Raw genomic sequence first — 16654 nt, forward strand, 5'->3', positions numbered from 1 at the left:
AAAAACAAGTATGCCTGTGCTTGTACAAAGTGGGGTCAGGTGGAGAGTGTTCCGTGCTTAAGTAAACACTAAACCTTGTGTCTGGGGTGCTTTTCTTATCGGCACACGCAGATCTGCTTCAGGTACAGATAGATCTACGTCACTGCTGCTTTTATGGTCCCAGAGTTCCATTGTAGGAACGTGCCAGAGGTTTTATAACTAGCTCGTGGGGTGGGCCTCCAGGCGGCCGTTGCAGAACGCAGGGCTGCAGGGAGCATTCCCATGCGTAGGTCTCGGGGAACTTTCCTGAATACTGTAACCTTCTTACTCTGCACAGCCTGCATAAACACTGACCAGCAGGTTTCTAACTTCTCTGAATTGTCATTGGTCACGTTACTTTTTTTTTCCTTTTTCTTAAGTTGGAAACGGGGAGGCAGTCAGACTCCCACATGACCGGGATCCAGCCTGGGCAATGCTCTGCCCATCCGGGGCATCGCTCTGTTGCAACCAGAACCGTTCTAGCGCCTGAGGCAGAGGCCACAGAGCCATTCTCAGCGCCCGGGCAAACTTTACTCCAATGGAGCCTCGGCTGCCGGAGGAGAAGAGAGAGACAGAGAGGAAGGAGAGGGGGAGGAGTGGAGAAGCAGATGGGCGCTGCTTCTGTGTGCCCTGGCTGGGAATTGAACCCGGGACTCCCGCACGCCAGGCCAACACTCTACCACTGAGCCAACCGGCCAGGGCCATGTTACATTTATTTTTGAGTGTCTATACTTTAATAATTTTAGATACGGGGCTAGATACTTTTTTTTGGATGTGGTCCTAGAATATAATATTGTATTATTAAGGCCAACAACTTTTTGTATTGCAGATTGAATATACATGATTAATAAACATGATAAAGACCCCCAATCTGTCTCATGAACCAGCAGCCTGTGTGGTCACATGGGGCCCTCACTCGGTTCAGTGCTCAGCTGTCACGGGCTTGATATGCTTAATAATTTTGCATTGGACCCCACAAATTATGTAGCCAGTCATGTAAAGACTTTTTTAGAAAGCATATGTAAGTGATTTTATTCTCTTACCCTCACACTCCTCAACCCAGCTCCCATGACTCTCACTGTTTAGTGTGCACACTGGAGGCTTTCTAGAATGTTGTAAGTGCACACACATACGTCATTCTTGAGAGTTTTTTTTTTAAACTGCTAAATTGAAATCCACACAGTCAGTGTATAGTTTCTTGAAAAACTCCATAGTAATCTAGAATGCTATAAACTTAAACATTCTTTTGAGGGGGCTTTAAAAATCTTAGCCATAAGAAGTTGGTGCCGAACCACATTTTTAGATTTTGTGGGGTTTTTTTTAAAAGTGTACTTTCTTGAAGCTTTAGGGAAACAGCTTAAGTTACAGAATGTTATGATAAATGTCTCTGATGAGATTTTACTTTCTCTTTTTAAAAGAGGTTTTATTTATTGATTTTAGAGAGAGCAGCAGGGTGTGTGTGGGGAAAGAGTAGGAAGCATCAACTCATAGCCGCTTCTTGTATGTGTATATATGCCTTGACCGGGCAAACCCAGGGCTTTGAACTGGCGACCTTAGCATCCCAGGTTGACGCTCTATCCACTGAGCTACCACAGGTCAGGCAAGATTTCACTTTCTAGAATCTAGTACGTAAACTTGAAGTCCATCAGTAGGAATGAAAATAAAGTTTATTTGTCAGGCTCAATTGAACAGGAGATTCCCTAGTGGGTATATAGGATTATTTGGGGCTTTATTTCATTGAAAAGTGGTCAGAATGCACTCACACTTGTTGAAACAGTTCCTGTGTGTCAGACCACGTATGAGGGACCTTAGGTAAACTGGGACATTTCATCCCCCACACGCAGTGTGTTTCTGTCCTGGTGGGGCTGGGAGATGCTGACAGTACCAGTGAGCAGTGGGCAAATCCAGTGCAGCTTCGTGCTGAGAAGAACCCTAGAGCAGGACAGAAGGTGGAGTGTGTGTTGTGTAGGGTGAACAGGGAAGGGTGCTGATGAGATGACAGCTGAGCTGAAACCTGAGGGAACTGGGAGAGATGTGAGCACATCTCGGGAGGGCAGGACTAGTGCAGACGCTGGTTCCAGGGTGCTTGGGGAAGCAGCACTGAGAAGCTGTGCTGGCGGACTAGATACGGGTGTGAGGAGGGAGGGAGTTGGTATGGGGCTGGAGCTTTCGGTTTAAGTTGTGGAATCATGGGGTGCCTGTGATGACATTGGGAAGGTCCATGACAAGGATGGTGGTGGTGAGAACTCAGAAGAACTTTTTGTTGTTTTTTAAAGACATGCTGTAAGTTGAGGGGCCAGTTAGACACCTACTTGTCTAGTAGCTGAGGGCTCTAGAATGCTGGGTTCACAGGAGCGGCTGAGTGGAGATGAGTGTGCAGTGATTGCTGCGTGGACAGTATTTGAAATCATGGGGCTGAGATCGGTTAGGACAGCGCTGTCAGTGGGGTAGCCATGAGCCACTGTGGCTTTTGAGCACTTGAAATGTGGTTACAGTAGTTTTACTTGAGCTGTTTTGTGTCAGATAGACACCAGATTCCGAAGACTTAGTATAGGAAAAAAGAATGTAAAGTATCATTTATAATCTTTTTACCTGGATTATACTATATTCAGAGTGATAATATTTTGGATATATTGAGTGAAGTAAAATGCATTAAAGTTAATTTCACTTATCTTTGTTAATACGGCTGCTCCGAAGTGATAACTTTCGTAGTCTGGTCAGCTTTGCTCTGGCATGGTGCTGCCGGAGGGGAGGCAGCTGCAGGGCCACCGGGGAGGTGGGAACTGGGGCGACCCAGTGGCGATGGCCTGGTGTTTGGGCAGGTGAGTGGCACGGACGTTGCCCTGCAGTTTGTGTAAAGGAAACGTGGCAGGACAGGGGGCCCTGACCCCTAGGCAGTGGTGGGCTGGCCTCTTGAGAAGTGACCACGCCTTGGAGCTAGTCTGCAGGATGGGATGAATCGTTCCCAGTGCGGTTCTTCCAGAAGTGGGTGCCATGAGGACAGGCCTGCAGCTGGTGTGCCAGGAGCTGCCACTGCCCTCCTGCAGGACTCAGGCAGTGGCAGAGACACGCTTAGAGGGCCCAGTGTTCTCAGTGCAGGCTGACTGACCACCCAAAGCCTGTCCGCTTTCAGCTTGCAACATCACGTGATGAAACTACCATGATCTGACCTTCATTTTTTTACTGCCAAGCTTGTACGGCCCCTTTTAATGATCAGTTAGGCCCCTTGAATGAGCCTAGCTGTGTGTGAGGGCGAGGCTTTGTCGCCGTGATCTGGTACCCCAGTCCACCTTCAGTTCCGATCATCTCTGGAGATCCAGAGCTGGGGACGGACTCGGGCCCTTCGCTGACGACGGGTCTGAGGACTTCGGGGGCCACTCGTGGGCTTCTTGTCACTGTGTCGGTAGCCGTGTCCGTAGAGCATCCGGTAGTTGTTTTTCCTCCTTAGACGTTACCCCCCCCCCATTTTATTCTGCCATTCTGGGAAAACACGTACACATTCAAGAACAGTATTAATAACAGTCTCTTCCCTCACCAGTGGCAGGCACTGTCATGGAAACTGGAACTTGCTCGGGCATTGCCAGGGCAGGAAAAGATGACCTTGAAAGGGAGAAGATCAGGTAGCACCTCCCGTTCGCCTTCAGCTGAAGCAGGGCACAGCTGGCCTCGCTTTCTCTCAGGCTTGGGGTTCAGGACCCCAGCTTCTCAAAGGGCCTCCGGGCCAGTCGGGCTGTGAACAGTCACGCCCGTTCCAGAAACTTTGGTTAAGAAGAATCTGCTTACTGCCAAGTCAAAAGGCTTTGCTTTTATCCTTCAAAATTGTGCGATGCTAAGGCTGCAAGTCAGCAGGCAGGACGGCAGAGGCGCCGGCTTGGAGCGAGACCCGGAGTAGCCTGGTCCTGACTTGCGGTAGGACCCTGAAGGCTGGTTTATGTTTCTGAATTCATAACGTGAGGAAGGTTGGGCTCAGCTCAGTGCTTTTCCATGCTGTAGAAGCAGCGTTGGGCACAGAGTGGGTGTTCAGATGCAGGTTGAATGAATGAAGGAAGGAATGAAGGAGAGATCTAGAGAGTCGAGATACTTAAGGCGGGTGGGAGAGGGGTGTGTGGGCAGCTCCCTCTCCTCCCTGTGCCGCTCTAACCTGCCTCAGGCATAGTATTGGGTTCAGCTTTGAAAACTGTTTGATCAGCCATGGGTTAGACCAGGGGTCCCCAAACTTTTTACACAGGGGGCCAGTTCACTCTCCCTCAGACCATTGGAGGGCCGGACTATAAAAAAACTATGAACAAATCCCTGTGCACACTGCACATACCTTATTTTAAAGTAAAAAAACAAAACGGGAACAAATACAATATTTAAAATAAAGAACAAGTAAATTTCAATCAACAAACTGACCAGTATTTCAATGGGAACTATGCACCTCTCACTGACCACCAATGACAGAGGTGGCCCTCCGGAAGTGCGGCGGGGGCCGGGTAAATGGCCTCAGGGGGCCGCAGTTTGGGGAGCCCTGGATTAGGCCCTCTGGGCGTGAAGGTGGCCTGCTCCTGATGCCACCCAGCCAGCCCGCTCTTTCCCATCACTTCACGTCCCTGTAGACAGCAGCTGTTAACCTTTCTCATCTCACGGCACACATGAACTACTTACAGTTCTATGGCACAGCAAAAAATACATTTTTTGACAAAAAAGAAGGTATAATTTGGATTCATTCACAGCAGATGGCTGTGGCTGTGTTGGCTGCTGTCGTTTTTAATGTGACAGCCTGAGGGAAGGGAGGTCAGGGCCCTGATGAATCGTCAGCGTTAATGCTTTCAACAGTCTTGTAGCACACGGTGTGCTTCATGTGGACACTGGTCGAAAATCTCTGCCATGTACTTTTTACTGGTATTACAGGACATTACAGAACACAAATGCAGTTTCAGGCAGCTGTAGGTTAGTAGTGCTGCAGAGGAGCTGTGCTAATGTCCTGGGGCTACTGTGACAAAGTACCACAGCCTGGCTGGCTCAGAACAGCAGAGGCTCTTCCTCCCAGGTCTGAAGGCCAGAAGTCAGAGACTCAGGTGTCCGCAGGGCTGGTTCCTTGGAGGCTCTGAGGGAGGACCTGTGCTTGCCCGTCTCCCGGCTTCTGGCTTTGCCAGAAATCTTGGGCATGTCTTGGCTTGTAGGTACACGCTTCCGTCTCGGCCTCTGTCTTCCTGTGGCCTTCTCTGTGAGTCTGTGTCCACATTTCCCTCTCTTTTTAAAAAAGATTTTATTTATTTTACAGAAAGAGGAGAGAGGGGGCAGGGGAGCAAGAAGTATCAGCTCGTAGTTGCTTCACTTTATTTGTTCATTGGTAATTGTCACATGTGCCTTGACCAGGCAAGCCCAGGGTTTCAAACCCATGACCACAGCATTCCAGGTTGATGTTTTATTCACTGTGCCACCACAGGCCAGGCTCCTCCTCCATCTCTTCCTCCTCTTCTTCCTCCACCTCTTCTTCCTCCTCTTCCTCTCTTCTTCCCCCTCTTCCTCTCTTCTTCCCCCTCCCCTCCCCCTCTCCTCCCCCTTCCCCTCCCCCCTTCTGTCCCCCCTTCTCCATTTAGAGAGAGAGAGGGAGAGAAACATTGATTTCTTGCTCCATTTAGTTGGGCATGCATTGGTTGTCTCCTGTGTGCTCTGACCGGGGATCAAACCTGTAACCTTGGCGTGTTGGGACGGTGCTCTAACCAGCTGAGCTACTCGGCCCGGGCTCCACATTGCCCTTTTCTTATAAGGACATCTGCTATTGAATTTGGGTCTGAACAGAGGTGGACTGAAAGTGAATAGCGGTGGTAAGAGGATGAAAATGGACTACTAACTGAAGGTGTCCGGAGTGCCTAGGACTTTGGTTAGCACGTCGTGTTCTCAGATGGGGAACAGAGTGGGAACCTGGACTCTGGTTTGTCTGCAGGACAGACAGCGGTGCTGGCCATGGAGGGTGACCGTTTGTGCATGTGCCGAAACACACGCTCTCTGCTTTACAATTGCCGGACAGCGTGCGGCCACTGCCCCCAGGCTAGGCTGTGTTGTGTCTCCCACTGTGTCTTGCTCATAGCGGACACACACCAAATAGTGATAGGCAGTGACAGTTCAGGGGAGTGTGAATTTGACGGGCAGTCAGTTCCTTTATCGGTTTATGGGGGACTTGGGTCCTCTGGAAAGCAGCTGTAGATGGTTTAGCGTGTAGAACACTGACTAATAGGTATTCCTGGGGTCCACACCCATAGGAGGGAGAGAGAAGTTGGACTGCCTTGCAGGCCTCGTTAGCGTTGACCAGCTGACACAGGGGGAGCTGTGCAGCTAGAACAGCCCCAAGGTGGACCAGGGGACAGGACCTGGATGCTCTCATGAGTCAGTCGTTGGATGTGGCGTACTCCTGGGAAAGGGTAGGGGATTGGGTAGGGCAGCTCTCTGCAGTTCCGGCAGTCCCTGACACGTGACTCCCCGCAGCCAGCCACACGTCCTTCACTTGGGTTTGGGTTGTCCATCACAGTGTCTGCCAAGGTTGCAGTTGGAACAACATTCTCTTAAAAATTATTTTTGGATTCATGGTTGGTCTTCTGGAAAAATCCAGGGTTAAGTCTGTGTTCCTTTCTCTGAGATCCCTCCACCCCCGCCCCACTGTGTATGGCTGCGTGCGCGCGCCTGTGCAGGTCGCTGTGCGTGGAGCTTTTCTTTCTCAGAGTAAGCATGCTGATTTCTTTACAGTTATGTTATTTCACGTAGCATCTCTGCCCACCGTGCCTGCCTTCAGCGGTCTATCTGTGCGTCTTCACATACCAGTGCTATTAAGGTCCTTGGAGCAGTAGCTCATTCTCAATGTTTTGGAACCTATTTGAATTGAAAATTCTCAGTTCATTTATTCCTACCTCTCTTTTTCCCCCTGTTTAATTTGTCCTGCTCTGATGATTTGAAGTTCTTTAGGAGTCTATGGTTAAATTGGACCACCTTTAAGTGGAGTAGAATTCTCAGAAAGCCGAAGGTAGATGCAGACCGAGGTTGCTAAGGTCACCCTTTTGGGGCCCGAAGGGTCCTCCTGCTGGGTAGTGTGGGCTGTCATCACGGGCTCTGCGGTGGTGAAGAGCTGGCCCTACAGTTAGGTCAGCCTGCTTTCAAATCCCAACTCTTCCTCTTCTGTGCTCTGTGGAAATTAATTTTCTATTCTAAGTTTCAGTTTCATTATCTAAAAAAGGAGTAACAACAGTATCGACCTCATAGAGTTGTTAGAGTGAAATAAAACTGCATGGAGAGCACAGGGCGTCGGTAGCCAGTGAGCACACTGACTGCGAGGCGGAAAGGGTCCCAGTCCGCTGAGTCTGGGTACTGGTGACTGAGCGACCCCTTCATCTTAGCAAACTTCCAGTGGAAGGAAGTGTTCGTAATCAGTCAGGACTGTCTGCAGAAAACCGGAAGAGAGTGCCCATCCGGATGAGGAAGGATGGGAGCGTTTCCTGGGTGACCTGGTGTGAGACAGGGCGCGCGCTGACCTCTCCTCCCTGTCCTGTGGGGCCAGCCAGCACCGCACAGGGCGGCACTCACAGCCTGAGGGCTGGAATGCCAGAGAGAGAGAGAGCTGTTGTCATTTGCAGCTGCTGACTGTAGAAAAATCTAAGAGAATCTATGACATACTGTCTAGAAGTAAATCTAGCAGCCAAGGCTTGTGTGTCAAACATTAAAACTTACTTGAAAGACATAAAAGGAGACCTAAATAAATGGAGAAATGGCCCTTGTTCATAAACAGGAAGGCTCGATACCGTAAACCAGTCAATTCTCAGGTGGATCTATGTATTGTAGTTAACACATTTTCAGCCAGAATCCTGACAGGGTTTCTCATAGCTGTAACGACTGATTCTAAAAGTATGAGAAAGAGCAAAGGCCGAGAGCAAGGAGACCCTGCTGGAGAGTCCCCAGACTTCATGCGCAGGACCAGCAGTTAGACAGGTGGTGCTGGACGGGCTGGCTCCGGTGCACCCACAGGAGAGCCCCAGACGGACCTGGGGTTCCACGCAGCGTGGGCGCAGTGGAGAAGCGGTGTCACAGACGGGGGTGCAGGGCTGGACCTGGGGTTCCACACAGCGTGGGCGCAGTGGAGAAGCGGTGTCACAGGCGGGGGTGCAGGGCTGGACCTGGGGTTCCACGCAGCGTGGGCGCAGTAGAGAAGCGGTGTCACAGGCGGGGGTGCAGGGCTGGACCTGGGGTTCCACGCAGCGTGGGCGCAGTGGAGAAGCGGTGTCACAGGCGGGGGTGCAGGGCTGGACCTGGGGTTCCACGCAGCGTGGGCGCAGTGGAGAAGCGGTGTCACAGACGGGGGTGCAGGGCTGGACCTGGGGTTCGACGCAGCGTGGGCTCAGTAGAGAAGCGGTGTCACAGACGGGGGTGCAGGGCTGGACCTGGGGTTCCACGCAGCGTGGGCGCAGTGGAGAAGCGGTGTCACAGACGGGGGTGCAGGGCTGGACCTGGGGTTCCACGCAGCGTGGGCTCAGTGGAGAAGCGGTGTCACAGACGGGGGTGCAGGGCTGGACCTGGGGTTCCACGCAGCGTGGGCTCAGTGGAGAAGCGGTGTCACAGACGGGGGTGCAGGGCTGGACCTGGGGTTCCACGCAGCGTGGGCTCAGTAGAGAAGCGGTGTCACAGACGGGGGTGCAGGGCTGGACCTGGGGTTCCACGCAGCGTGGGCGCAGTAGAGAAGCGGTGTCACAGGTGGGGGTGCAGGGCTGGACCTGGGGTTCCACGCAGCGTGGGTGCAGTGGAGAAGCGGTGTCACAGGCGGGGGTGCAGGGCTGGACCTGGGGTTCCACGCAGCGTGGGCGCAGTGGAGAAGCGGTGTCACAGATGGGGGTGCAGGGCTGGACCTGGGGTTCGACGCAGCGTGGGCTCAGTAGAGAAGCGGTGTCACAGACGGGGGTGCAGGGCTGGACCTGGGGTTCCACGCAGCGTGGGCGCAGTGGAGAAGCGGTGTCACAGACGGGGGTGCAGGGCTGGACCTGGGGTTCCACGCAGCGTGGGCTCAGTGGAGAAGCGGTGTCACAGACGGGGGTGCAGGGCTGGACCTGGGGTTCCACGCAGCGTGGGCTCAGTAGAGAAGCGGTGTCACAGACGGGGGTGCAGGGCTGGACCTGGGGTTCCACGCAGCGTGGGCTCAGTAGAGAAGCGGTGTCACAGATGGGGGTGCAGGGCTGGACCTGGGGTTCCACGCAGCGTGGGCGCAGTAGAGAAGCGGTGTCACAGACGGGAGTGCAGGGCTGAGCCCGCAGTCACACTCCCATTTCACTAATTCTAGATGTAGATTGCCTGTAGATGGATTGTTTTATTAGATTTTACACGATTGTACTGTGGTGACAGAAAACCCAAATCTCAGTGTCTTAAACACCAAACATTTCTTCCTGGCTCAACAGAGTTTGGCAGCTGTGTGCTCTGTTCCAGGTGTCTTCTCGTGCCGGGACCCTTGCTAAGGAGGCGCCTGTTTGGGACATGCTGCCTCTGTGATACCAGGACATAGGCCAGGCTGCGTCCCATGAGCACTTCTGACGCTTTTGCTTGGACGTGGGGTAGGCCATGTCCACTGCACTCCATGGGCAGAGCGTCCGAGGGAGCAGGCTGGAGCACACTCCCAGCCTGAAGGGGGGTGGAAAGGGATATATTGGGAAGGGCTGGATGGTTGGGAACAGTAATGTGGTCAGCCACACATGTGACCCGTCCATTGAAGGCCCGAGTAGAGCAAAAGGCTGAGTCAGGAAGAGTCTGCATTTTACCAGGCTCCCAGATGACCACTGTACTTTAAAGTTTGAGGACTTGTCTCAAAGTATGAATGCACTCTTAAGTTCTCCTCGTCACAAATATGACAAGAGAAACTTTAATACTTTTAGAAGAAAATGTGGACAAGTATGTTTCTGACCCTGGGGGTAGGAGAAGGATATTAGAAGACAGTGTTCTCAAACTTGGTAAAACGCATAGCCTTGCTCATCCAATCCAGCCTTTTGTTCTGTCCTGGCCTCTAGGCTGGCGGGCCTGCCCCAAGGAGGGCAGTCTGCCTTATCCGGCTCCAGATTTAGATGTTAGTGTCACCCAGAAACACCCTCACAGACACGCCCAGCATCGTGTTCAGCCACATCTCTGGCCACCGTGGCCTGGTCATCTGGCACATGGAATGAACCCCACAGTGACTCCTCAGTAAGGCCTTCCCCAGTGAAGCTCTCAGAGCTTGCGGTGGGGGCCCTTGCATCTCACCCCTTTTTCCGAGTTCCGGGACTCCTGCACCTGTCCCAGCACCTTCCTGCTGGCCGGTCAGGCTTGTGCACCGCTGTGGAAGTTGGATCAAACCTGAATGCTTCCTCTTTCCCTTCCCCCAGGACGTAGGACACAAAGGACAGATAACACAGTGGTGACTCAGGTAGAGAACAAGGCATTGGTGATGTAGGGAGCAAAGAATGGTGAAATTAATTGGTGTAAGGTTGTCTCTGGGAGGGAAAGGAGTGACAACATTGAAGAAAGGGGACCGTTAAATATGAATGCACATGTGCGACTCTTGTACAGAGTGAGGCTCAGCTAGCTTAGACTGAGGTCAAGGTAGGAGATTTGATTTGCGAGTAGTGACGCATGAATTACACAGATCTTTGACATTGAAACATGAATGTTCTTGGCTCTGTAACAACTCTAGGCAAAATTCACTTCAGCAGTTATAGTTACTGGTAGTTAAGTAACACCTGGAAGATACATTTGGATAAGATTAATTTATATTTTAAAGGATAATTCCAGAATTGTCTAATTTCATATTCACTTGAGCAGAATACTTATTATTAACCCCAAATCAAATATTTCTCATGATAGAAAACTTGACCAGAATCTGTAAGAATGGAATGATCAATTTTATGTTTAACATAAGTCATTCAAAAGTTGAGTTTTATATTTAGTGTTTAGATAGTTAATTCTTTCTTCCACCTTTGGATGTTTTTCTAAGCCTTGTAGTGCATATTTCTGCTACTTTTTTTCCCCTTTGCACTTACCCTTGTAATGTAATACTATTTGAGTTGAGCATGTCAGTGCAGTGTGGAATTCGGATATGTATCAGGCTCTGTAGATAGTCCTTTCCGGCTAATTTTTGAGAAGAGTCTCAATTAATGTAACAATTCCAATCCAAAATGTGTCACTTCTGTAGAGGATCATCCTTTGCAGATATCTTAAATATTTTTGAGAATTTTGCATTGTTAATCTTTAAAGTATTTATTTACATTTTGGGTTTTGCAGAATAGGTCTATTTCCGTGATGTAAGGAGACCCCTGTAGATAGAGGCACATGAATGCTCAAAGTGCAGCAGGACTCTGACCTGTTTCCCAGACTTAGGGGTGCCTGAGAGTTCACTTACATTAGGTAGCACTTCTGTTTGGTAAGCCTGCCTGACACCCCGCAAATGTTTGTTATGTGTAGGCGCTTCTCCTTTAGCTTGAGGTCCTGGCAGCCCCTGGAGGGGCCCTCAGAGCACCACACTCTGCTTGCCGGCTTTGTGGAACCACCACTGGTGGGTTCACTCCTAGCGGGGACTCTGCCATTAATGTCCTGTTGTCACACGTCTGTCACACGTCTAAAAAACCCCCAGAACAGGCCCTGGCCGGTTGGCTCAGTGGTAGAGTGTCAGCCTGCTGTGCAGGAGTTCTGGGTTCGATTCCCGGCCGGGGCACACAGGAGAAGCACCCATCTGCTTCTCCACCCCTCCCCCTCTCCTTCCTCTCTGTCTCTCTCTTCCCCTCCTGCAACCAAGGCTCCATTGGAGCAAAGTTGGCCAGGGTGCTGAGGATGGCTCTATGGCCTCTGCCTCGGGCGCTGGAATGGCTCTGGTTGCAACAGAGCGACACCCCAGATGGGCAGAGCATCGCCCCCTGGTGGGCATGCCGGGTGGCTCCCGGTCGGGCGCATGCGGGAGTCTGTGTGACTGCCTCCCTGTTTCCAACTTCAGAAAAATACAAAAAAGAGGAAAGAAAAAAACCCAAAAAACAGCAACAACAACAAAAAAACCCCCAGAACAAACAGCTTGGTGGTTTGTGAAGTGGAGACAAACCCAGGATCATTTAAGTGGCTGTAAGCAGCTCCTCGATGCTCAGGTGCTGGCCTCACTGCTGTGCATGTGGTGGTCACTGGTCAGTGAGTGTCGTGGGCCCTGCCCGCGCAGTGTTGCAGAGAACACCCTGAGTGAGTGTCATCAGAGATAGTAAATGAGGGCTGAGGCATGCCCAGGGGAAAGGGAATCTGGAAGTATCTGACACCATAGAAAAGGGAGTACTGATTGATTTACTATGAAGACTAGTAATTTTATGCAGACTATTTAAAGGAAAGAAAAGAAGAATATACTTAATGATCTTATTCCTAACATGTATCTTAAGTTTAACTTTCCAGTCCCGGGAAATTTAGGACATAAGGACTCTAGATGAGCTATGTCTTAACAACTTGGACCTGAGGGAAGATAGATGTTCATTCTTCTGGTTAGAGGGTCATGTTTCCCCAAGTGTGTGCCGAAGAACACAGAAGGGGTTTATAATTAAGTAAGGATGGAAAATGCTATCTCCATTTCCTTCCTGGAGGTTCCAGATGCACATTACCATGTTACAAGTTTTAAGATGTCCTAAAATAAACAAACCTGCTGATGTTTCAGCTCTGGAATTTCCCTAAGTTTTGCAAAAAGAAGTTCTATAGCAAAAACAGTATTTTGTATCATCCACTGTGTACTTTGGGGAAACGAGCAGGATATCTTTTAAATGATATCACGGTTCATTTGAATAGCTTTATGTACTTAGTTATCTTAAGAGTCACATCTAACGACATGATTTAATCTTTGTTAGATAACTAATGGATGAATAATGAAAACAAGTATATACTTTGAACCTATATTGAGTTCTCAAAAGTATATCTTTGCAAAATCAAACAATTTTATTCTGATACTTTACAATTTCTAATTAGTAGGATATGAGTCAGTTAATCCATTTTAATTTTTATATTGACTAAGATATGTTATGACAGATGTTAAAACATTACCAAAGTATTGCTTATTACCTAATTTTATTTTGGACAACTGTAAAATGTATCAGTTAGCTTATGGTTTTTTTTTTTTTTTTTTTTCATTTTTCTGAAGCTGGAAACAGGGAGAGACAGACAGACTCCCGCATGCGCCCGACCGGGATCCACCCGGCACGCCCACCAGGGGCGACGCTCTGCCCACCAGGGGGCGATGCTCTGCCCATCCTGGGCGTCGCCATGTTGCGACCAGAGCCACTCTAGCGCCTGAGGCAGAGGCCACAGAGCCATCCCCAGCGCCCGGGCCATCTTTGCTCCAATGGAGCCTTGGCTGCGGGAGGGGAAGAGAGAGACAGAGAGGAAGGTGCGGCGGAGGGGTGGAGAAGCAAATGGGCGCTTCTCCTGTGTGCCCTGGCCGGGAATCGAACCTGGGTCCTCCGCACGCTAGGCCGACGCTCTACCGCTGAGCCAACCGGCCAGGGCAGCTTATGGCTTTTTATATGTAGTTTAGTAACTGAAGCAGAACTTGACCCACTGTCTTACCAGTGAGCTGCAGAATTTCAGGCCCTTTTCCCTCTACTCATTGAGACTCAGAAGATAGATATCTTTGTATTTTTGATACTAGTAATTGAAAGCTGTAGATTTTTTTTTTTTGATTGACTGATTTTAGAGAGACAGTGAGAGGAAGGGAGAGAGAGGGGAGCATTCATTTGATGTTCCACTTAGTTGTACCTTCATTGGTCACTTGCCGTAAGCACCCTGACCAGGGATTGAACCCTCAACCTTGGTGTTTCGAAGTGATGCTCTGAGTACCTGGCCAGGGCTGAAAGCTGTTGAATTTTTATGCACAGACATTTTGACAGGCAACAACAGTATCATTTTGAAAAATTATTTTAGTTCACAATGATCTAGTACAGTGTGTTCGTAAAGTCATGGTGCACTTTTGACCGGTCACAGGAAAGCAGCAAAAGATGATAGAGATGTGAAATCTGCACCAAATAAAAGGAGAACCCTCCCAGTTTCTGTAGGATGATGTGGCAGCATGTGCGCATGCGCAGATGATGACGTAACACCGTGTATACAGCGGAGCAGCCCACGGCCATGCCAGTCGAGATGTGGACGGTACAGAGGAAAGTTCAGTGTGTTCTGTGGCTCGCTAAATTCGAATCCATGACCAAAGTGCAACGTGAATATCGGCACATTTATAACAAAGCGCCACCACATAGGAATAATAACATTACTGGGTGGGATAAGCAGTTGAAGGAAACCGGCAGTTTGGTGGAGAAACTCCGTTCTGATAGGCCATTAGTCAGTGACGAGTCTGTGGAGGCTATATGGGATAGCTACCTAAGGAGCCCTAAAAAGTCTGTGCATGAGCCCACATCGAACTGCACTGAATAGATATGAAACTGGGAGAGTTTTTCTTTTATTTGGTGCAGATTTCACATTTCTATCGTCTTTTGTTGCTTTCCTGTGACTGGTCAAAAGTGCACCATGACTTTACGGACACACTGTATTTTATTTGCTGGACAAAGTGGGTTTCATCATGTTAGAGCTTCTGCATTTTCAAAAATTCTAAAAATGGTACTTGCTGTAATTTTTTGTTTCTAAATAAACTTGCTCAGGGTTTTAGAAATTCATGTTTCTTAGAGTGAAGATCATTTTCATTTTCTTATCATTGAAGTTTTAGTCTTATTTAATTTTTTTTTTTTTTAATTTTTGGTTTCAGTAAGAGAGAAAGAGGAGAGAGAAAAAGACAGGAACATCAAGCTGTTCTGTCTGGGCCCTGACTGGGGAGCAAACTGGCACCCTCTGTGCTTCTGGATGATGCTCGGACCAACCAAGCTGTCTGGCCAGGGCTTGAAGTTTTAAAACTTCTAAAATTTAGTTGTTTTATCACTTGTCCAGTAACTTTTCTGAAAGCTCTTGCATAAAGAAAAAAACCTGATTTTTGGATTTTGGTAGCTATTTTGCTATCTTTTGCAAGAGGATATAAGTTATATATATCTCTCCTTCCCATTGATCCCTTAAAGGGCTTTATGCACTTTTTAATTTTTTTGTATTTTTCTGAAGTGAGAAGAGGGGAGGCAGAGAGACAGACTCCAGTCATAGAGCTGTCCTCAGTGCCTGGGCCAACTCTGCTTCAGTGGAGCCTTGGCTGCGGGAGGGAAAGAGAGAAACAGAGAGAAAGGAGGAGGGAAGGGTGGAGAAGCAGATGGGTTCTCCTGTGTGCCTTGGCCAGAAATCGAATCCGGGACTTTTACACGCCGGGCGGACGGTCTACTGCTGAGCCAACCGGCCAGGGCCTTTTCTATTTTTTTACACCCTGTTAACCAGGGGTCCCCAAACTATGGCCCGCGGGCCGCATGCGGCCCCCTGAGGCCATTTATCCAGCCCCTGCCATACTTCTGGAAGGGGGCACCTCTTTCATCGGTGGTCAGTGAGAAGAGCATAGTTCCCATTGAAATACTGGTCAGTTTGTTGATTTAAATTTACTTGTTCTTTATTTTAAATATTGTATTTGTTTCCGTTTTGTTTTTTTTACTTTAAAATAAGATATGTGCAGTGTGCATAGGGATTTGTTCATAGTTTTTTTATAGTCTGGCCCTCCAACGATCTGAGGGACAGTGAACAAAGTTTGGAGACCCCTGCTGTAAACTGTGTCAATAAAAGGACTTCCAGCCTAAGAAAAAAGTCTTGTAAGAGCTTATTTGATCCAAAATGCCAACAGGTCCCAGGAAGTAAAGTCTCAGCAGATTGAGAAAATGTTCTAGAAAATGGGAGTTTTGCAGCTTATTGTATATATCAGGTCTGCCGGAAAGTTCTGTCTGTTTCTATCACAAGTTTCGACACGTAAGCACGTTTATTTGGCGCATGTGTGCCTCTCTATTTTTATCACTTAATGCAGGGGTCTCAAACTCGCGGCCCATGGGCCGCATACGGCCCACCAAACAATTTTGTGCGGCCCGCAGACTAATCCACAAAGTTCAAAATATTTTGGATAAAATTAAGTAAGCCCGTGGATTAGTCTGCGGGTCGCACAAAATTGTTCAGTGGGCCGCGAGTTTGAGACCCCTGACTTAATGTATACATACTGACGTAGCAAATTAACTAAAAGTTGATTCACGTTAGTCTTATGTGTGAAGCGATATACCCATGGCTACTGATAAAGTTCATTTACGCCACTGTATTTTATACAAATTTCAACAAGGAAGAAATGCTACAGAAGCATGTAGAAATTTATTGAAAGTGTTTGGTGAAGGTACAGTGTCTGATAGGACATGCAGAAGATGGTTTGAAAAATTCAAAACAGGTGATTTCAACCTTTCTGATAAGCCACGTCCTGGGTGACCATCTTTGATTGATGATGACGATGTTGTTAAGACCATGTTGGAGCAAGATCCTTTTCTGATAACATCGGAGATTGCAGAAAGGCTTAATTCAGCTTAGCAAACCATTTCGGACCATATTCGGAAGATAGGATTGGTGTGGAAATATTCAAGATGGGTGCCACATGAATTAAGTCAGAAGAATTTGGATGATCGAGTCGTCATATGCACATCTCTGCTTGCTCGGAACAAAATTGAGCCCTTCTTGAACCGGATGATAACTG

General features: G+C 48.8%; 1 protein-coding gene and 1 non-coding gene across 3 annotated transcripts in view; both read left to right on the forward strand.

Moving 5' to 3' along the window:
- The window catches only part of KIAA0232 (KIAA0232 ortholog), a 95770-nt gene that overhangs the window by 6411 nt on the left and 72705 nt on the right, over nucleotides 1–16654 (forward strand). The window lies entirely within an intron of this gene.
- TRNAS-GCU (transfer RNA serine (anticodon GCU)) lies at nucleotides 11638–11713 on the forward strand. Its single transcript has one exon. It is a non-coding gene; the product is annotated as a tRNA-Ser (tRNA).

This window comes from Saccopteryx bilineata, chromosome 5 (assembly GCF_036850765.1).
Source record: "Saccopteryx bilineata isolate mSacBil1 chromosome 5, mSacBil1_pri_phased_curated, whole genome shotgun sequence".
Taxonomy (NCBI): domain Eukaryota; kingdom Metazoa; phylum Chordata; class Mammalia; order Chiroptera; family Emballonuridae; genus Saccopteryx; species Saccopteryx bilineata.